Raw genomic sequence first — 23456 nt, forward strand, 5'->3', positions numbered from 1 at the left:
TGGTTAATCCACCCGGAATGACGGCGAGTGTTGTATTTGTGTGCTTCACTTGTTTTTTGACACCATCTGTGATGTGGGCGCGCATAGAGTCGTATATCAACATGGACGGAGCAGCGTGAAAAAAGCCACCCGGCCTCTTCGCGTAAACTTCCCTTAACCACTCGCTCATCTTTTCTTCATCCATCCATCCCTTCGAGTTAGCTTTTATGATGACGCCGGCTGGAAAGGTCTCTTTTGGCAAGGTCTTCCTTTTGAATATCACCATGGGAGGAAGTTTCTGGCCATTAGCATGGCAAGCTAGAACCACAGTGAAGGATGACTTCTCATTCCCTGTGGTGCGAATATTCACCGTACGTGCTCCCGTTCCACAGTGCAGTTCACAGGAATATCAGTTGCTGTGAAATACGGTAGTAATCCGTGTGCGGATGGAGAGATTGCGTCTTTTTATGAACCGGATCCTTGTCCTTTGTAGGAGCCATTTTGTGGTCTTTACAGATGTAAACAGGAAATGAAACGTACGGTGATATCCGCGCGTTTTTTCTTCTTCTTCCGGGGGCGGGTGGTTGCTTAAAGCGCTTCCTGTTCTATGGGGGCGGGTGCTTTCCTTGGCGGTTGCTTGCGTAGAAGAAGAAGCGCTTCCTGTTCTACCGGGAAAAAAGATGGCGGCTGTTTACCGAAGTTGCGAGATCGAAACTTTATGAAAATGAATCGTAATAAAGCGCACCGGGTTATAAGGCGCACTGTTAGCTTTTGAGAAAATTTGTGGTTTTTAGGTGCGCCTTATAGTGCGGAAAATACGGTATTCCCTTTTTTAGTTTGTCGCGTACCACGTTTGCCGCCGGCGTTGCCATCTCTTTTTTTTTCTTCTTCTGTTGTGGCATGCTGCAGGTGCCTGCTCGTTTTTCATATGTGGGTAACAACATTTAACTATGTATATATATTTCCGAATTGGTTTAACTGCCACCTGCCTGAATCTATTTAAAATCAAATTTTTTTAAATTTCAACCGCCCGACCCGACCCGCGGATAAAATCTATTTTTTTTTTATTTCAACCGCCCGACCCGCGGATAATCCGCGGACTCCGCGGTTGTGTCCGCAAACCGCGCATCTCTAGTGCGGAACAAACGACTGACCATTTCGTTGGCTTTCCCCACACCCCCTGTTTTGAACAAATTTTGTCCAATTTCTTGCCACTTTCGCATCTTTGGACCACTGGTGCAACTTGAATCCGTCCCTGTTCGTGTTGTTACACCCTCCGACAACACACCGACGAAAGTGAGAAAATGGCGGATTGCTTCCCGATGTGACGTCACATTGTGACGTCATCGCTCCGAGGCGTTTAATTCGGCAAAATTCACCCATTTAGAGTTCGGAAATCGGTTAAAAAAATATATGGTCTTTTTTCTGCAACATCAAGGTATATATTGAGGCTTACATAGGTCTGGTGATAATGTTCCCCTTTAAGGACTAAATTGCAATAATAAACATATGTTTAATGTACCCTAAGATTTTTTTGTTAAAATAAAGACAATAATGACATATTTTTGTGGTCCCCTTTATTTAGAAAAGTACCGGAAAGTACTGAAGTACATTTTGGTACCGGTACCAAAACATTGGTATCGGGACAACACTAACCGAGCACGCACTGGCAGAAATGTAGATCGGCGCCTATGGCAAAGACAACGTATCCATTCTATTTACTGTGCATTTTCATTGCAGTGAAATATTGCAGGCGCTCACGTCCGGGCAAATGTTGCATCCCGACAAGGCTTAGGAATTGATCCGTGTTTGATGTGGAGATGCAGCCTAAGCACCGCATACGAGCCGTGCATTTGCATTCTGCTGATCACGCCATTCTTCACAGAGGACATTTGTTTGCACATTTCCTTTTAGGAATGCATCAAGTGAGAATAGTATTTTGTTCACATTTACAATGGCAGACTGAAGCTAACAAGAAACGTGGATGATTTAGCATAGGAGCAACCTAACCCTCCATGACAACCTCAGCTTCACTCACACCTTAGGGACTTTGTTCTTGATCTTTGGGTCGTGGTGACAGCGAGCCAGCTGCATTGGTGGGGTCTTTGTAGCCGGTTGATGAGAACATGGGTTTCTCTTCCCAGCATGCTTTGTTTGTTTTACAATGATTAGGTTGTAATCTCTGCTGGTTTATGCAAATGCATTATTTCCCCTTTTCCTATTATTACATTTTTGAGCTGCTTAAAACTAGAAGTGCCCTGACCCAATATATATACTAATCGGATGATATCCGCTCGCATCTAAAATATTCCATACCATATATTTTATTAATATTATTTTTTAATTTTCCCCTCCCTCAGGGGGGGGGCTCGGCGGGGCGGTTGCTGGTTGTTCCATCTCCATCGTTGGGGTCCCTGCGGGTGGGGTGGGTGGTTCCCGTGGCCCTGTGCCTGGGTGGTCCTGCGGCGGCCGGTTTGGGTGGGGTGGCCGGGGGCTGGCCTCGCCGCGCTCTCCGGGGGTGGGGGGTGGGCTCGTGGGGGCCCGGTTGCCGGTGGGGCGGGGGCGGTCTTCCCGTCCGGTTGCGGGGAGTCTCTGGGTCCCTCGGGCGGGGCGTCTCGCCTTTCTGCCCGTGTGGGGTGTGGTCTCTCGCTGGCTTGGGGTCTGGCTGTCCCCTGCTTTTCTCGTGCCCTGTCCTCTGCCGGGTGCGTCTGTCTGCGGCCTGCTGCTGGCCCTTGTGGGCGGTACGGTGGGTCGGGCTCTGGGGTTCCTGTCGCTGGCCGGCTTGGCTGCGTGGGGGCGGTGGTCCCTGGTTCCCTGGGCACCACGCCTACTGTTTGTGGGTTGGGCTCTCGGGGGTGATGGGGCCGTGCTCTGGCTCCCACGCACTCTGGGAGTCGAATGTATTGTACATGCAAATTCACATATGCTCACATACGTACATAGGTACCTACGCTCCCACATACATACACAAATACAGTACATATTTACCTACCTAATGTTCGTACATCCACACGCACATTCAATATACAAACATACACATACACATCCTGTACATATACATTCACTGTACAAACACATATACACATTCTGTACATATACATTCATTGTACAAACACATATACACATTCTGTACATATACAAGTACATATGCATACTTACACTCATGCACATAATCACGTTTCATCAAACATATATTAACGTTGTTGCCCTAGGGTAAACTGGGTGTAACACATGGCACACTGACAAAGCTTAACCTATTGTGACTATAACAATCTACAAGGTTAATGTAGGTTGCTTCTCTTTCTCCCCCTCCATTTTTCTGCATTCTTTCGTATCTCAAGTTATCATTACGTATATGTATTGTTGCATTTAAACAACTGTATTGTTGATAATAAAGGTAAATTATTGGTATTGTTCATTATCAATAGCGCTATTTCTATTGGTATTTGTATTGATCCATTTGTAGTGTAATAATGCTCATTGTTATTTCTGTATTATTTTTTATTTTTCGCTAACTGCTTATTTGCTATTACTCTTACCATCATATTTGTACATGTCATATTTGCTGATGTTGCTCTATTGTTGTTGTTGTTGTTGTTGTTTGCTGTTGTTGTTTTTGTCTCTCTGTCTAATCCCCCTCTTGTCCCCACAATTTCCCCCTCTGTCTTCTTTTTTTTTCTCTTTCTATCCCCTCCTGCTCCGGCCCGGCTGCACTAAATGATAATATAAATACATTTAATAAAGTCAAATACAAATAAGGCAACAAGAGAAGTATCCTACACTTCTCTTTTGTAAAGTAAATCTGAACAGCCGACATGGGCATCTACATCAACTATATGATTTGCCTGAGAAGCTGGACAGGACATAAAAAAAAAAAAATAAATAAATAAATAAAATAAAAATAAAATAAAATATTCCATAAAAGCTCCGATACAAGCTAGGGATGTCCCGATCCGATATTTGGATCGGATCGGCCGCCAATATTTGCCAAAAAATGCGTATCGGCAAGGCATGGGAAAATGCCGATCCAGATCCAGTTTAAAAAAAAAACCTACGCTCCGTGTTTTCCAACGCACTTATTCAAATAATACATTCCACTTTTCTGCTGCTCACTAATTTCCGTTCCGCATTTTCCAGCACACCTTCAACACATCCACAGGTATGTGGATTCTCACGCAGTTGCTTTTAGCTGCTGGCATTACACGACAGGCTCTTCTCACTCTTTTCTGTGTCTCCCTCTCACAGACAGCAAGCGCACCTTCTTACACACGTCACATACTGTCACGTCATACGTCACATACGTATACGCCCTCTCCCAGCAGAGAGGTAGCAGCATGGCTAACGTTAGCTGTGATGCTAGCGCAGCCGTGTGACCAACGTTCTCTTTAAGGTGCGCGCCTGTGCAATTGCGTACTGCTCAAACGTCCTCTGCGCATAGCAATTATATGCCACGCACAAAATCAAATAAAAAAAAATAAGCGCATAACAATTTTCGACACACGGACACGACAGAGAAAACAGTTTTCGTCATCATTGTTCAAATATTGTAACGTCTGTCGAGACGCTTATCTCCATTCGGTGCCACACGTCCACACCATCATAATGCCGAGGCAAAAATTTCCAGATCAACACCGTATGAAAAAAATAGTGATTTTTTTAGTCGTGATTTCCTTCTCTGCATGAAAGTTTAAAAGTAGCATATATTAATGCAGTATGAAGAAGAATGTTTTAATGTAGACATGCAAGCCTTGAAAGAAAATTTTGAAAATCAAGACTACATTTCCTGCAAATGGGTGCATTTCTACCCTATATTTTAACTTTAGATTTATTCTCATATCAAACTCTTTTGACTGTCTTTTTGACACTTACATCCGGCGCCCCCCTCCACACCCTGGATTATAAATAATGTAATTAATTCAATGTGATTATCTTGTGTGATGACTGTATTATAATGATTGTATATATCTGATAGTATATATCTGTATCATGAATCAATTTAAGTGGACCCCGACTTAAACAAGTTGAAAAACTTATTCGGGTGTTACCATTTAGTGGTCAATTGTACGGAATATGTACTTCACTGTGCAACCTACTAATAAAAGTCTCAATCAATCAATCAAAACACATAGAATCATCATACTGCTGTGATTATATGCATCAAGTGTTCATTCAAGGCTGAGGCAAAATATCGAGATATACGTATATCGTGTATCGCAATATGGCCTTAAAATATCGCAATATTAAAAAAAGGCCATTTCGCCCAGCCCTAGTTCAATGATGCCATTTCTGTTTGTCATGTATAATTTTGTCTATTTTGTGTTTATCCTTGAATAAACAGGTCAGTTTCTTGTTACCAACCATTGTGTATTATTCAAACTCCCTTAATTCAGCTGGCTAGTTGTTTTCAAGAGTACTAAAACCCTTTTCAACATGATTCTGACAACTAAGTAGGCTAAATAACTTTAAACTTTAATACATGCTCGGATAGGCCAGTATCGGTCAGTATCGGTATCGGATCGGAAGTGCAAAAACAATATCGGTATCGGATAGGAAGTGCAAAAACCTGGATCGGGACATCCCTAATACAAGCAGTGGTGCTGCATGTTTACTTGTGCAAAAGCTGGATAGCCAGTTAGCATCTAAATGTCCTCCAATAAGCACACAAGGTTGGGACTTTTCTTGGTTTTTAGTCAAGTCAAGTCACTCTCACAGTCCTCCAGTGCCATCTCCCTGAGCACCGGCTCCCCTCAGGGCTGCATCCTGAGTCCACTGCTGTTCACGTTGATGACCCATGACTGCTGCGCCAGGTCCACTACTAACCACATTGTGAAGTATGCGGACGACACGACAGTAGTGGGCCTCATCTGTGACAACAACTACATGGACTACAGGGAGGATGTGAAACATCTGGTTGACTGGTGCAGAACCAACAACCTGGTCCTGAACGTCGACAAGACCAAGGAGATCATCGTCGACTTCAGGAGGCACCAGTCCAGCCACACTCCACTCTTCATCAACGGCACAGCAGTGGAGATCGTAAGCAGCACCAAGTTTCTGGGGGTGCAGATAACTGACAATATAACCTGGTCCCTACACACCGGAGCTCTTGTAAAAAGAGCTCAGCAGCGCATGCACTTTTTGAGTTGGATAAAAAGAGCACAGCTCCCACCCCCATCTTCACCACATTCTACAGAGGCACTATAGCAAGCCTACTGACCAACTGCATCTCTGTCTGGACTGGAGCCTGCAGTGCCTCAGACTGGAAGTCTCTGCAGAGAGTGGTGAGGACGTTCAGAAAAGATCATCAGGACTCCTCTTCCTCCTATCCAGAAGATCGCAAAAAGCCGCTGCCTGACCAGGGCTCAGAAAATCTGCAGAGACTCCTCCCACCCCCACCATATCGTAAATATATCCAAACATAGTATATCCCAACAGTTAGAGACTCTCCTGGATAAATCAGGCATCGTTTGCAGGTTGCATTTCATGATTTAACTTTGCTTCTACTGGCATGTTTGTTGCCTCGTTGTTGCACACGCCGTTTACGAGTACGCGTGTTTTTCTCCGTATTTATCAAAACATAACTATAGATGTCAACATTGTGTATGTGCTGAAAGCTTTATTTACAAGCCCCGTTTCCATATGAGTTGGGACATTGTGTTAGATATAAATATAAACGGAATACAATGATTTGCAAATCATTTTCAACCCATATTCAGTTGAATATGCTACAAAGACAACATATCTGATGTTCAAACTGATAAACATTTTTTTTTTGCAAATCATCAACTTTAGAATTTGATGTCAGCAACACGTGACAAAGAAGTTGGGAAAGGTGGCAATAAATACTGATGAAGTTGAGGAATGCTCATCAAACACTTATTTGGAACATCCCACAGGTGAACAGGCACATTGGGAACAGGTGGGTGCCATGATTGGGTATAAATGTAGATTCCATGAAATGCTCAGTCATTCACAAACAATGATGGGGCGAGGGTCACCACTTTGTCAACAAATGCGTGAGCAAATTGTTGAACAGTTTAAGAAAAACCTTTCTTAACCAGCTATTGCAAGGAATTTAGGGATTTGACCATCTACGGTCCGTAATATCATCAAAGGGTTCAGAGAATCTGGAGAAATCACTGCACGTAAGCTAAGCCCGTGACCTTCGATCCCTCAGGCTGTACTGCATCAACAAGCGACATCAGTGTGTAAAGGATATCACCACATGGGCTCAGGAACACTTCAAAAACCCACTGTCAGTAACTACAGTTGGTCGCTACATCTGTAAGTGCAAGTTAAAACTCTCCTATGCAAGGCGAAAACCGTTTATCAACAACACCCAGAAACGCCGTCGGCTTTGCTGGGCCTGAGCTCATCTAAGATGGACTGATACAAAGTGGAAAAGTGTTCTGTGGTCTGACGAGTCCACATTTCAAATTGTTTTTGGAAACTGTGGACGTCGTGTCCTCCGGACCAAAGAGGAAAAGAACCATCCGGATTGTTATAGGCGCAAAGTTGAAAAGCCAGCATCTGTGATGGTATGGGGGTGTATTAGTGCCCAAGACATGGGTAACTTACACATCTGTGAAGGCGCCATTAATGCTGAAAGGTACATACAGGTTTTGGAGCAACATATGTTGCCATCCAAGCATCGTTACCATGGACGCCCCTGCTTATTTCAGCAAGACAATGCCAAACCACGTGTTACATCAACGTGGCTTCATAGTAAAAGAGTGCGGGTACTAGACTGGCCTGCCTGTCGTCCAGACCTGTCTCCCAATGAAAATGTGTGGCGCATTATGAAGCCTAAAATACCACAACGAAGACCCCCGGACTGTTGAACAACTTAAGCTGTACATCAAGCAAGAATGGGAAAGAATTCCACCTGAGAAGCTTAAAAAATGTGTCTCTTTAGTTCCCAAACGTTTACTGAGTGTTGTTAAAAGGAAAAGCCATGTAACACAGTGGTGAACATGCCCTTTTTCCAACCACTTTGGCTTGTGTTGCAGCCATGAAATTCTAAGTTAATTATTATTTGCAAAAAAAAAAAAAGTTTATGAGTTTGAACATCAAATATCTTGTCTTTATAGTGCATTCAATTAAATATGGGTTGAAAAGGATTTGCAAATCATTGTATTCCGTTTAGATTTACATCTAACACAATTTATAATTTCCCAACTCATATGGAAACGGGGTTTGTATGATTGTTGCCTTTGCTTAACACTTTTAGGTTTTGCTCACATTCCTTTTCTTTTATTTAAACTCGCCGAGCAATGGTGGTTTACGAAACACTCATCGCAAAAATGTGTTTTAAGAACTCTGAAACAAGATATAACACAAATGATATCAAGATAATATGAATTGGCAAATACTAAACGCTAAAGCAATACCTGTTCAGTGGACTTGTGGTTTGAGTGTCCGCCCTGAGATCGGTAGGTCATGAGTTCAAACCTATCTATGCAATGGAATCTATTCCTATATGTTTTCAAAAATGAGTCGAGTGATCATACCAAAGTCATACCAAAGACTATAAAAATGGGACCCATTACCTCCCTGTTTGGCACTCAGCATCAGGGGTTGGAATTGGGGGTTAAATCACCAAAAATTATTCCCGGGCGCGGCCACCGCTGCTGCTCACTGCTCCCCTCACCTCCAAGTGGGTGAACAAGGGTAATGGGTCAAATGCAGGGAATATTTTCGCCACACCTAGTGTGTGTGTGACAATCATTGGTACTTTAACTTTAAAAGTATAGCAAACAAACCTTTAATGAAGTGATTAGTGCAAACGTGTGTTATTCCACTCGGCTCCCTTGGACACGTTTTGTCATCTTTCGCTCTAGTTCAGGGGTCGGCAACCTTTACCAGTCAAAGAGCCATTTTGACCAGTTTCACAAATTATAGAAAACAATGGGAGCCGCTAAATTCTTTTGAAATTTTAAATGAAATAACTGCACACGAAGGTTTTTTTTTTTGCTTTGTGCTATGTATTACCAGGGGTCTCAGACACGTTGCCCACACCTTTTATGTGGAATTTGAAAGCTGGTGCGGCACGTCATGCGTGCCGTGATGGTACAGCATATAGCATTCACTACAACCAGCGTGCCTGATCAGCCACACATTGTATGGGGCTTCTGCTCTGCTCACGTAGATAACAGCAAGGCATACTTGGTCAACAACCACACAGCTCACACTGACGGTGGCGGTATAAAAAACAAAAAACTTTAACACTCTTACTAATAATGCGCCACACTGTGAACCCACACCAAACAAGAATGACAAACAAATTTCGGGAGAACATCTGCACCGTAACACAACATAAACACAACAGGACAAATACCCAGAATCCCATGCAGCCCTAACTCTTCCGGGATACATTATACACCCCCGCTACCAAACCCCGCCCACCTCAACCGACGCACCGAGGGGGGGGGGGGTTGATGTGTGAGGGAGCAGGGTTGGGGTGGGGGCGGGGTTTGGTGGTAGCAGGGGTGTGTAATGTAGCCCGGAAGATTCAGGGCTGCATGGGATTCTGGGTGTTTGATCTGTTGTGTTTATGTTGTGTTAAGGTGCAGATGTTCTCCCGAAATGTGTTTGTCATTCTTGTTTGGTTTTGGTTCAAAGTGTGGCGCATTATTAGTAAGAGTGTTAAAGTTGTTTTATATGACCACCGTCAGTGTAACCTGTGTGGCTTTTGACCAAGTATGCCTTGCTGTCACGTACGTGTGCAAGCAGAAGATGTATAATGTATAACAAGTGTTGGGCTGGCACTCTGTTAATACAGATTGTAGAGGGCGCCAAATGTTGTACCATCATGGCACCCCCTTATTATAGCCGTAAGGGTGAAAATCGGTGAATATTAATCCCGGGAGTTTTCTGCGAAAGGCACTGAAATCCGGAAGTCTCACGGGAAAATTGGGGGGTTCATCAAGTAAGCTGCTGAGCCGCATTAGAGTGATCAAAGAGCCGCATGCGGCTCCGGAGCCGCGGGTTGCCGACCCCTGCTCTAGTTGATCACATCTTGAGGAACGTTGAAGAAACTTTTATCCTTTTCGCTATTTGAACGGTTCCGACAGCCTAAAAGTCCGCAAGCATATGGCATTTTTCATGGAAAAAAAGACAAAATTCCGCCCAGAACTCTATGACAACAGACGATCACTGGCCCACCACTTCGAGCCCTCGCATAGTTAATGAGCCGGACGTGACATCGGGTGAATATAACCTATTGATTGGATTTACAAATATGCGTGGTGGTCAAGTCAGCGTCTGTTTTGAATTAGTAGTAGGTGCCATTTAGCCTTTCTAAAAAGAAAGAAAAACAAAACCTCCTATGTTTGCATTGTTTTCGGCTGTACGAATCGTTCAATTCGCGAAAAGGATACACGTTTCTTCAGGGTTCCTCGAGAGGTAGTCAAGGAGGGCGGAAGAGTGCAAGATTTTCGAAAACCATGACGAGAAAAACGGCGCGCACTCCCCTGCAAGGGAGCAGAGTGGTCGAATGCACAAGTTTGCAGCGATCACTTCGTTAAAGGTTTGTTTGATAAACTTTAAATGTTTAGTACCGTATTTTCCGGACCATAGGGCACACCGTATTATAAGGCGCACGGCTGATGAGCGTGTGTAGTCAGGTCTATTTTCATACAAAAGACGCACCGGATTATAGGGCGCATTAAAGGGGTCATATAATTTTTTTTCTGAATGGAAAACACTTCCTTGTGGTCTACATAACATGTAATGGTGGTTCTTCGGTCAAAATGTTGCATAGATGATGTTTTACAGATCATCTTCAAGTCGCTTTCTGACAGTCGCTTCAGGATGCGCCGTTTTGTGGGCGGCCTTATTTACGTGGCTCACCTTTGGCAGCGTCTTCTCCCCGTCATCTTTGTTGTAGCGGTGTAGCGCATACCTGCCAACCTTGAGACCTCCGAATTCGGGAGATGGGGATGGGGGGTGGGGAGGGGGGTGTGTGGTCGGGAATGGGGCGGGGGCGTGGTTAAGAGGGGAGGAATATATTTACAGCTAGAACTCATCAAAAGTCAAGTATTTCATATATATATATATATATATATATATATATATATATATATATATATATACAGGTAAAAGCCAGTAAATTAGAATATTTAGAAAAACTTGATTTATTTCAGTAATTGCATTCAAAAGGTGTAACTTGTACATTATATTTATTCATTGCACACAGACTGATGCATTCAAATGTTTATTTCATTTAATTTTGATGATTTGAAGTGGCAACAAATGAAAATCCAAAATTCCGTGTGTCACAAAATTAGAATATTGTGTAAGGCTAATACAAAAAAGGGATTTTTAGAAATGTTGGCCAACTGAAAAGTATAAAAATGAAAAATATGAGCATGTACAATACTCAATACTTGGTTGGAGCTCCTTTTGCCTCAATTACTGCGTTAATGCGGTGTGGCATGGAGTCGATGAGTTTCTGGCACTGCTCAGGTGTTATGAGAGCCCAGGTTGCTCTGATAGTGGCCTTCAACTCTTCTGCGTTTTTGGGTCTGGCATTCTGCATCTTCCTTTTCACAATACCCCACAGATTTTCTATGGGGCTAAGGTCAGGGGAGTTGGCGGGCCAATTTAGAACAGAAATACCATGGACCGTAAACCAGGCACGGGTAGATTTTGCGCTGTGTGCAGGCGCCAAGTCCTGTTGGAACTTGAAATCTCCATCTCCATAGAGCAGGTCAGCAGCAGGAAGCATGAAGTGCTCTAAAACTTGCTGGTAGACAGCTGCGTTGACCCTGGATCTCAGGAAACAGAGTGGACCGACACCAGCAGATGACATGGCACCCCAAACCATCACCCAACCATGCAAATTTTGCATTTCCTTTGGAAATCGAGGTCCCAGAGTCTGGAGGAAGACAGGAGAGGCACAGGATCCACGTTGCCTGAAGTCTAGTGTAAAGTTTCCACCATCAGTGATGGTTTGGGGTGCCATGTCATCTGCTGGTGTAGGTCCACTCTTTTTCCTGAGATCCAGGGTCAACGCAGCCGTCTACCAGCAAGTTTTAGAGCACTTCATGCTTCCTGCTGCTGACCTGCTCTATGGAGATGGAGATTTCAAGTTCCAACAGGACTTGGCGCCTGCACACAGCGCAAAATTTACCCGTGCCTGGTTTACGGACCATGGTATTTCTGTTCTAAATTGGCCCGCCAACTCCCCTGACCTTAGCCCCATAGAAAATCTGTGGGGTATTGTGAAAAGGAAGATGCAGAATGCCAGACCCAAAAACGCAGAAGAGTTGAAGGCCACTATCAGAGCAACCTGGGCTCTCATAACACCTGAGCAGTGCCAGAAACTCATCGACTCCATGCCACGCCGCATTAACGCAGTAATTGAGGCAAAAGGAGCTCCAACCAAGTATTGAGTATTGTACATGCTCATATTTTTCATTTTCATACTTTTCAGTTGGCCAACATTTCTAAAAATCCCTTTTTTGTATTAGCCTTAAGTAATATTCTAATTTTGTGACACATGGAATTTTGGATTTTCATTTGTTGCCACTTCAAATCATCAAAATTAAATGAAATAAACATTTGAATGCATCAGTCTGTGTGCAATGAATAAATATAATGTACAAGTTACACCTTTTGAATGCAATTACTGAAATAAATCAAGTTTTTCAAAATATTCTAATTTACTGGCTTTTACCTGTATATATAAGAAATACTTGACTTTCAGTGAATTTTAGCTATATATATATATATATATAAATAAAAGAAATGCTTGAATTTCAGTGTTCATTTATTTACACATATACACACACATAACACTCATCTACTCATTGTTGTACTTGAAAGTGCAATGCGTTGCAGCCAGAAGCACAGCTTGCTGCTTACTAAAAAAAAACAAAAAAACACTTACCTTTCACTATTTGAGTAGCCTTTGTTCTGCCATTTGCGTACTGGCGAGCGATCTCTGAATCCGGTAACATATCCTTCACGGATTTGTTGAAGACATCCGCAATTGAGAACAGGATGTTGCTTCCAGCTATCAGCATAGCCATCTTTGTCTCGGCATAAGTTACACCCTCGGGTCTCCATTTAGCGAGGTGGCCCATAATACTGGGCTGTGCTGCGCTGCCGCCACCTTGTGCTTCGCTGACCGTTCATGAATGAGTATATCCGCTCGGCCACCGTGTTCAATGGAGAAGTCTGTTCTGCAAAATTTACAGGCAGCATACCCCTTCCCCTTCGAACTGTCCTGGATAAACTGAAATTCTTGTTTCTATTCGTTTTGGGACTTACAAGCGTATTTCTTCATCTTACTCGTCATCGGCGTCGCCGTGGCTGTATCTTCCTCGTTCTCCTGCTTCGTCTCCTTGTTGTGTGCGCAGTTGTGCACTCTCTAAAAGCCGTAGATGTTATAATGTGATTGGGCAGGCACGCTGTTTACATCGCGGGAAAGCGAACGTGAAAACAGGCTGTCGACACGTCACTCAGGTCCGAATGGAGCTGAAAGGGGCGTGGCCTCCAGCTCCGACTGGAAATCGGGAGATTTTCGGAAAAATATTTGTCCCGGGAGGTTTTCGGGAGAGGCGCTGAAATTCGTTAGTTTCCCGGAAAATTTGTTAGGGTTGGCAAGTATGGTGTAGCGTGCAAGGACGGGGGTGGAAGAAGTGTCAAAGGATGGAGCTAACTGTTTAAATGACATTCAGACTTTACTTAAATCAATAACGAAGCAGCATCTCCTCATTCGGAAACAACACCGGAAATGTGTCCCGTGAAAAACCATCCGACCGGAACTCTCTAATAACTAAAGATCCTTGGGTGAATAATGTAAACTCACTACACCGGTATGTTTTAGCGCTTTCATGGCGAGTTTACTGACAGATATAAGTAAGAACTTTACACTACTTTATATTAGAAATGGCAACAGCGGAGGATGAAAGCCCCATAACAAGAAGATAGAGAAAAATAAGAAGTTTATCGTCTACACGGACTACAAAGGCGGACGCGTGCAAATTTCCAGGACTTATGCAGATCCCAAATACAGATCAGTAGATACCAGAATGTAAGAAAAGTTGCTGATGCATAATACTGCGAAACAAAACGCCAGATAATATCTTACCTTATACACACACCATAATAATACTCGTATGTTGAAGCACAGTACAATCCAACAAGCGGTGCGGCTTCATAGCTTACCAAAGTCGTACTAAAACATTTTGATAGGTTTTTGAGCACCGTGTTTAATGTTCTATATTTTCAATGGAACATTAAAACATTATCTCATGTGTGACTGTCATCTACTTGTCACATTTATCATTACACCATGTACCAAATAAAATATTCTTTTGGGAGAAAAAAATCCTGGAAAAATAACCAACTAAAAATTAAGAATTATAGTAAGAATTACAACATGAGCAATACTAGTAAATCCAGCATTTAAAAACAATTGCTCTCACAATCCTTTTAATGTAAAGCTGTAAATGTTAATGTTATTAATTGAATCAACAAAACAATGAAAAACGGGATATTTTGGGCCCTCCCATTTTTGCAAACACAGGACTTGTATTTTTACTCAATTTGACAGTAATGTTCTTAGAATCCTGAGCTAATGCGAAAATAGCGATACAAAATGTATTGAAGAATAACTCCTAAACCAAACATGCAATATGTCTAATAATGACTGTATAAATGTATCGTTGTGAGTTTTACTAGAAACATGTGCTGTTGTAAGGTTTCCAAACACTAAACTTAGTTTTTTACTCAATATGACAGTAATTTTCTTAGAATCCTGAGATAATGCGAAAAAAGCACTAACAAATGTATTCAAGAATAACTCCTAAACCAAACATGCAATATGTCTAATAATGCCTGAAATAATGTGTCTTTGTGAGTTTTACTAGAAACATGAGCTTTTGTAAGTTTTGCAAAGATAAAAAATGTTTTTTTTACTCAATATGACAGTATTATTGTCATACTAAATATGAAAGTTATATAAACATAACCCCAAAACCAAACATGCAACATGTCTAATAATGCCTGTATTAATGTATCTATGTGAGTTTTACTAGAATCAAGTGCTTTTGTAAGGATGCAAACACAGAAATTATTTTTTTAATTCAATATGACAGTAATGTTCTTAGAATACTGAGCTATTGTGAAAAAACTAATACACATTTATTCAAACATAACTCTTAAACCAAACATGCAAAATGTCTAATAATGCCTGCAATAATGCATCTTTGTGAGTTTTACTAGAAACATGAGCTTTTGTAAGTTTTGCAAACACAAAAACATTTTTTTTTACTTAATATGACAGTATACTTGTCATACTAAATATGAAAGTTATATAAACATAACTCCAAAACCAAACATGCAATATGTCTAATAATGCCTGAAATAATGTGTCTTTGTGAGTTTTACTAGAAACATGAGCTTTTGTAAGTTTTGCAAAGATAAAAAATGTTTTTTTTACTCAATATGACAGTATTATTGTCATACTAAATATGAAAGTTATATAAACATAACCCCAAAACCAAACATGCAACATGTCTAATAATGCCTGTATTAATGTATCTATGTGAGTTTTACTAGAATCAAGTGCTTTTGTAAGGATGCAAACACAGAAATTATTTTTTTAATTCAATATGACAGTAATGTTCTTAGAATACTGAGCTATTGTGAAAAAACTAATACACATGTATTCAAACATAACTCTTAAACCAAACATGCAAAATGTCTAATAATGCCTGCAATAATGCATCTTTGTGAGTTTTACTAGAAACATGAGCTTTTGTAAGTTTTGCAAACACAAAAACATTTTTTTTTTACTTAATATGACAGTATACTTGTCATACTAAATATGAAAGTTATATAAACATAACTCCAAAACCAAACATGCAATATGTCTAATAATGCCTGTAATAATGTATCTGTGTGAGTTTTACTAGAATCAAGTGCTTTTGTAAGGTTTGCAAATACAAAAAATACTGTTTTACTCAATATGACAGTATAATTGTCATACTAAATATGAAAGTTATATAAACATAACTCCAAAACCAAACATGCAATATGTCTAATAATGCCTGTATTAATGTATCTGTGTGAGTTTTACTAGAATCAAGTGCTTTTGTAAGGTTTGCAAATATAAAAAATACTGTTTTACTCAATATGACAGTATAATTGTCATACTAAATATGAAAGTTGTATAAACATAACTCCAAAACCAAACATGCAACATGTCTAATAATGCCTGTACTAATGTATGTGTGTGAGTCTTACTAGAATCTCGTGCTTTTGTAATGTTTGCAAACACTTTTTTTTTTAGATTTGTATTCAATATGACAGTAGTATTCTTAGAATCCTGAGCTATTGCGAAAAACAACAACAATACACATTTATTCAAACATAACTCCTAAACCAAACATGCAAAATGTCTAATAATGCCTGACATACTGTATCTTTGTGAGTTTTACTAGAAACATGAGCTTTTGTAAGTTTTGCAAACACAACTTTTTTTTTACTCAATATAACAGTATAATTGTCATACTAAATATGAAAGTTTTATAAACATAACTCCAAAACCAAACATGCAATATGTCTAATAATGCCTGTAATAATGTATCTGTGTGAGTTTTACTAGAGTCAAGTGCTTTTGTAAGGTTTGCAAATACAAAAAATAGTTTTTTACTCAATATGACTGTATATTTGTCATACTAAATATTAAAGTTATTTAAACATAACTCCAAAACCAAACATACAACATGTCTAATAATGCCTGTGTTAGTGTGTCTATGTGAGTTTTACTAGAATCAAGTGCTTTTGTAAGGTATGCAATCACAAAAATTATTTTTTTTCTCAATATGACAGTAATGTTCTTAGAATCCTGAGCTATAGCGAAAAAAGTAATACACATTTATTCAAACATAACTCCTAACCAAACATGCAAAATGTCTAATAATGCCTGAAATACTGTATCTTTGTGAGTTTTACTGGAAACATGAGCTTTTGTAAGTTTTGCAAACACAATATTTTTTTTTACTCAATATAACAGTATAATTGTCATAATAAATATGAAAGTTATATAAACATAACTCCAAAACCAAATATGCAAAATGTCTAATAATGCCTGTATTAATGTATCTATGTGAGTTTTACCAGAATCAAGTGTTTTTGTAAGGTTTGCAAACACAATTTTTATTTTTATTTTTATTCAATATGACAGTAATGTTCTTAGAATCCTGAGCTATTGCGAAAAAAACCCAATACACATTTTTTCAAACATAACTCCTAAACCAAACATGCACAATGTCTAATGATGCCTGAAATACTGTATCTTTGTGAGTTTTACTAGAACAATTAGCTTTTGTAAGTTTTGCAAACACAAACATTTTTCTTTTTACTCAATATGACAGTATAATTGTCATACTAAATATGAAAGTTATATAAACATAACTCCAAAACCAAACATGCAACATGTCTAATAATGCCTGTATTAATGTATCAATGTGAGTTTTACCAGAATCAAGTGTTTTTGTAAGGTTTGCAAACACAAATTTTATTTTTATCTTTATTCAATACGACAGTAATGTTCTTAGAATCCTGAGCTATTGCAAAAAAAAACCAATACACATTTATTCAAACATAACTCCTAAACCAAACATGCAAAATGTCTAATAATGCCTGAAATACTGTATCTTTGAGTTTTACTAGAACAATTAGCTTTTGTAAGTTTTGCAAACACAAACAGTTTTCTTTTTACTCAATATGACAGTATAATTGTCCTACTAAATATGAAAGTTATATAAACATAACTCCAAAACCAAACATCCAACATGTCTAATAATGCCTGTATTAATGTATCAATGTGAGTTTTACTAGAATCAAGTGCTTTTGTAAGGTTTGCAAACACACAAATTCTTTTTTTAATTCAATATGACAGTAATGTTCTTAGAATACTGAGCTATTGTGAAAAAAAGTAATACACATTTATTCAAACATAACTCTTAAACCAAACATGCAAAATGTCTAATAGTGCCTGAAATAATGCATCTTTGTGAGTTTTACTAGAAACATGAGCTTTTGTAAGTTTTGCAAACAAAAACTATTTTTTTTTACTCAATATGACAGTATAATTCTCATACTAAATATGAAAGTTGTATAAACAACACTCCTAAACCAAACATGCAAAATGGCTAATAATGCCTGAAAGGGTGTAAAAGTCGATATCCCAACCATCCAGTGTCAAAACTGAATTGAGCAAAAGAGCTACAGAAATATGTATGAAGTTGTAGAGAAAATTATTATTGTTTTTTTTTTTATCAGCGACATATCACAACATTCTGTGATAAATGTGCAACCGGTACTTCAAGAATAGTTTGCAGTTTCTCCTAGGAGAGTCACATTTTGGCCTGACATTTTCCACACGGCTCAGCCAAAAGCCGTGGAAATCACATGCAGAGGTTTGACAAACAGTATTATTTTCCCTCGACAGGGGGAGATGTGGCTCTGTCACGTCTGACTGGTTCCTGTGTCAGTCAAAAGGTGCACCTTGGCGAGGTGCTTTGCTTCCAGGGCAGATGCTACCTCACAAAACTCGCAGTCTGCTGATCTCGTTTGAACCTGCGGTATTTATGTCGTTTTAACAGGATTCCCATTGCAACGTGTCATTCCCCCGCAGTCTTCTTACTTCACAGGATGAATTCCTAAATGAACCGGGAGCCGCAGAAAGGAGCGAGAGTAGGGGTTTTATGCGGCTTCAGTGTGTGTGTTGCACATGAGCGGAATGAGGGGCTTTGGTGTCGCTTATTCCTGAGGTAATGTAACCTTTTGACAAAAATAACCTTTGACAGTGTGTGTTAGGAGGAATGAAAGCAAGCTAACATCCCAGGACTGCTGTCTCAGGAGTTGGCATGCATACTTGAGCCTGGCATGTCAAAATGTTATTAGCATTGCTGTCAAATGATTCAAATGTTTAATCAGATTCATCACAGTTCACAAATTATTCATTATTTAATCACCATTTGCAACTATGTTTGAAATATGAACATATGGGTGAATATCTACACTGCAAAAAGTCAGTGTTCAAAAACGAGAAAAGGAAAAATACAAAAATGAGGGGTATTTTATTTGAACTAAGCAAATGGACGGGACCGACTTTGACGGCACATGCAATCCAAACCGGAGCAGTAATTAAACCTCTTTGGTCAACTTTTAATCAGAAGGGTTCAATCTCTCTCCTGTGTTTGTTTGAAGCCGACACGACAAACGCGCTCAGAGGAGATAATTTTTGAAAAAAGGTGACCGGTTTTTACAAAACTTTTGTTTTGAAGGAGGAATAGCAAACTTCTTGTTGATTTTTGCTGGGGGTTGTCAATGAATGAAATGTAGGTCTAAGTGAGACCAACATAGAGGTTTCTGTTTCATGTCTCTACGACATTCCCACTGGAAGTTACAGACAGTTTTGTCTGTGTTTTCTTCCTAAGAGCAGTTTTGTCTGTGTTTTCTTCCTGGGCGGCGCTAGAGCGTAATTTTGAGTTTTGGGGTTAGGTTTTTTATTAGACCGCAATTTTTGCCAGTCCTGATGTGTGTGTCCAGTTTGGTGAGTTTTGAAGCATTTTAAGGGGGTCAAATAACAGCTCAAAGAGGCAAAAAAGACTGTTCTTACTAAAATGTTGTTTTGAAGGGGGAATAGCAAACTTCCTGTTGATTTTTGCTGAAAGATGTATGAAATCTAGGTCTAAGTGAGACCTGCATAGAGGTTTTTGTTTAATGTCTCTACGACATTCTTACTGGAAGTTACAGGTAGTTTTGTCTGTTTTTCCTAGGAGGCGCTAGAGCGCAATTTTGAGTTTTTTGAATTTTTTTATTTATTAGATTGCAATTTTCGCCAGTCCTGATGTGTGTGTCAAATTTGGTGAATTTTGAAGCATGTTAAGAGGGTCAAATTACAGCTCAAAGAGGCGGCCGGTATAATAATAATAATAAAATCTTACAATTACAATAGGGTCCTCTGTCCCAAAGGGACATTGCGGTCCCTAATTAGCTAACCTCAATGAACCCCAAAATACTTCCTGTTGATTTTTGCTGAAAGATGTTAGTGTATGAAATCTAGGTCTAAGTGAGACCTACATAGAGGTTTTTGTTTCATGTCGCTACGACATTCTTACTGGAAGTTACAGGCAGTTTTGTCTGTTTTTCCTAGGAGGCGCTAGAGCGCAATTTTGAGTTTTTTTATTTTATTTTTATTTATTAGATTGCAATTTTCGCCAGTCCTGATGTGTGTGTCAAATTTGGTGAGTTTTGAAGCATGTTAAGAGGGTCAAATTACAGCTCAAAGAGGCGGCCGGTATAATAATAATAAACCTTACAATTACAATAGGGTCCTCTGTCCCAAAGGGACATTGCGGTCCCTAATTAGCTAACCTCAATGAACCCCAAAATACTTCCTGTTGATTTTTGCTGAAAGATGTTAGTGTATGAAATCTAGGTCTAAGTGAGACCTACATAGAGGTTTTTGTTTCATGTCTCTACGACATTCCTACTGGAAGTTACAGGTAGTTTTGTCTGTGTTTTTTCCTCGGGGGTGGTAGAGCACCATTTTGAGTTTTGGGGTTAGGTTTTTTATTAGACCGCAATTTTTGCCAGTCCTGATGTGTGTGTCCAGTTTGGTGAGTTTTGAAGCATTTTAAGGGGGTCAAATAACAGCTCAAAGAGGCAAAAAAGACTGTTCTTACTAAAATGTTGTTTTGAAGGGGGAATAGCAAACTTCCTGTTGATTTTTGCTGAAAGATGTATGAAATCTAGGTCTAAGTGAGACCTACATAGAGGTTTTTGTTTAATGTCTCTACGACATTCCTACTGGAAGTTACAGGTAGTTTTGTCTGTTTTTCCTAGGAGGCGCTAGAGCGCAATTTTGAGTTTTTTGAATTTTTTTATTTATTAGATTGCAATTTTTGCCAGTCCTGATGTGTGTGTCAAATTTGGTGAATTTTGAAGCATGTTAAGAGGGTCAAATTACAGCTCAAAGAGGCGGCCGGTATAATAATAATAATAAAATCTTACAATTACAATAGGGTCCTCTGTCCCAAAGGGACATTGCGGTCCCTAATTAGCTAACCTCAAGGAACCCCAAAATACTTCCTGTTGATTTTTGCTGAAAGATGTTAGTGTATGAAATCTAGGTCTAAGTGAGACCTACATAGAGGTTTTTGTTTCATGTCGCTACGACATTCTTACTGGAAGTTACAGGCAGTTTTGTCTGTTTTTCCTAGGAGGCGCTAGAGCACAATTTTGAGTTTTTTTATTTTATTTTTATTTATTAGATTGCAATTTTCGCCAGTCCTGATGTGTGTGTCAAATTTGGTGAGTTTTGAAGCATGTTAAGAGGGTCTAATTACAGCTCAAAGAGGCGGCCGGTATAATAATAATAAACCTTACAATTACAATAGGGTCCTCTGTCCCAAAGGGACGTTGCGGTCCCTAATTAGCTAACCTCAATGAACCCCAAAATACTTCCTGTTGATTTTTGCTGAAAGATGTTAGTGTATGAAATCTAGGTCTAAGTGAGACCTACATAGAGGTTTTTGTTTCATGTCTCTACGACATTCCTACTGGAAGTTACAGGTAGTTTTGTCTGTGTTTTTTCCTCGGGGGTGCTAGAGCACCATTTTGAGTTTTGGGGTTTGGTTTTTTTATTAGACCGCAATTTTTGCCAGTCCTGATGTGTGTGTCCAGTTTGGTGAGTTTTGAAGCATTTTAAGGGGGTCAAATAACAGCTCAAAGAGGCAAAAAAGACTGTTCTTACTAAAATGTTGTTTTGAAGGGGGAATAGCAAACTTCCTGTTGATTTTTGCTGAAAGATGTATGAAATCTAGGTCTAAGTGAGACCTACATAGAGGTTTTTGTTTCATGTCGCTACGACATTCTTACTGGAAGTTACAGGCAGTTTTGTCTGTTTTTCCTAGGAGGCGCTAGAGCGCAATTTTGAGTTTTTTTATTTTATTTTTATTTATTAGATTGCAATTTTCGCCAGTCCTGATGTGTGTGTCAAATTTGGTGAGTTTTGAAGCATGTTAAGAGGGTCAAATTACAGCTCAAAGAGGCGGCCGGTATAATAATAATAAACCTTACAATTACAATAGGGTCCTCTGTCCCAAAGGGACATTGCGGTCCCTAATTAGCTAACCTCAATGAACCCCAAAATACTTCCTGTTGATTTTTGCTGAAAGATGTTAGTGTATGAAATCTAGGTCTAAGTGAGACCTACATAGAGGTTTTTGTTTCATGTCTCTACGACATTCCTACTGGAAGTTACAGGTAGTTTTGTCTGTGTTTTTTCCTCGGGGGTGCTAGAGCACCATTTTGAGTTTTGGGGTTTGGTTTTTTTATTAGACCGCAATTTTTGCCAGTCCTGATGTGTGTGTCCAGTTTGGTGAGTTTTGAAGCATTTTAAGGGGGTCAAATAACAGCTCAAAGAGGCAAAAAAGACTGTTCTTACTAAAATGTTGTTTTGAAGGGGGAATAGCAAACTTCCTGTTGATTTTTGCTGAAAGATGTATGAAATCTAGGTCTAAGTGAGACCTACATAGAGGTTTTTGTTTAATGTCTCTACGACATTCCTACTGGAAGTTACAGGTAGTTTTGTCTGTTTTTCCTAGGAGGCGCTAGAGCGCAATTTTGAGTTTTTTGAATTTTTTTATTTATTAGATTGCAATTTTCGCCAGTCCTGATGTGTGTGTCAAATTTGGTGAATTTTGAAGCATGTTAAGAGGGTCAAATTACAGCTCAAAGAGGCGGCCGGTATAATAATAATAATAAAATCTTACAATTACAATAGGGTCCTCTGTCCCAAAGGGACATTGCGGTCCCTAATTAGCTAACCTCAAGGAACCCCAAAATACTTCCTGTTGATTTTTGCTGAAAGATGTTAGTGTATGAAATCTAGGTCTAAGTGAGACCTACATAGAGGTTTTTGTTTCATGTCGCTACGACATTCTTACTGGAAGTTACAGGCAGTTTTGTCTGTTTTTCCTAGGAGGCGCTAGAGCGCAATTTTGAGTTTTTTTATTTTATTTTTATTTATTAGATTGCAATTTTCGCCAGTCCTGATGTGTGTGTCAAATTTGGTGAGTTTTGAAGCATGTTAAGAGGGTCAAATTACAGCTCAAAGAGGCGGCCGGTATAATAATAATAAACCTTACAATTACAATAGGGTCCTCTGTCCCAAAGGGACATTGCGGTCCCTAATTAGCTAACCTCAATGAACCCCAAAATACTTCCTGTTGATTTTTGCTGAAAGATGTTAGTGTATGAAATCTAGGTCTAAGTGAGACCTACATAGAGGTTTTTGTTTCATGTCTCTACGACATTCCTACTGGAAGTTACAGGTAGTTTTGTCTGTGTTTTTTCCTCGGGGGTGCTAGAGCACCATTTTGAGTTTTGGGGTTTGTTTTTTTTATTAGACCGCAATTTTTGCCAATCCTGATGTGTGTGTCCAGTTT

General features: G+C 39.8%; 1 long non-coding RNA gene across 1 annotated transcript in view; it reads left to right on the plus strand.

Annotated features, from left to right (window-relative positions):
- LOC133617438 (uncharacterized) overlaps window positions 1–18698 on the plus strand; it is a 41914-nt gene extending 23216 nt beyond the window's left edge. The window contains exons 2-3 of the long non-coding RNA XR_009817014.1: window positions 18449–18498; window positions 18603–18698. This is a non-coding gene — a long non-coding RNA (uncharacterized lncRNA). The remainder of the gene's footprint in view (window positions 1–18448; window positions 18499–18602) is intronic.
- Window positions 18699–23456: the final 4758 nt, after the last annotated feature.

This window comes from Nerophis lumbriciformis, linkage group LG16 (genome assembly GCF_033978685.3).
Source record: "Nerophis lumbriciformis linkage group LG16, RoL_Nlum_v2.1, whole genome shotgun sequence".
Lineage (NCBI taxonomy): Eukaryota > Metazoa > Chordata > Actinopteri > Syngnathiformes > Syngnathidae > Nerophis > Nerophis lumbriciformis.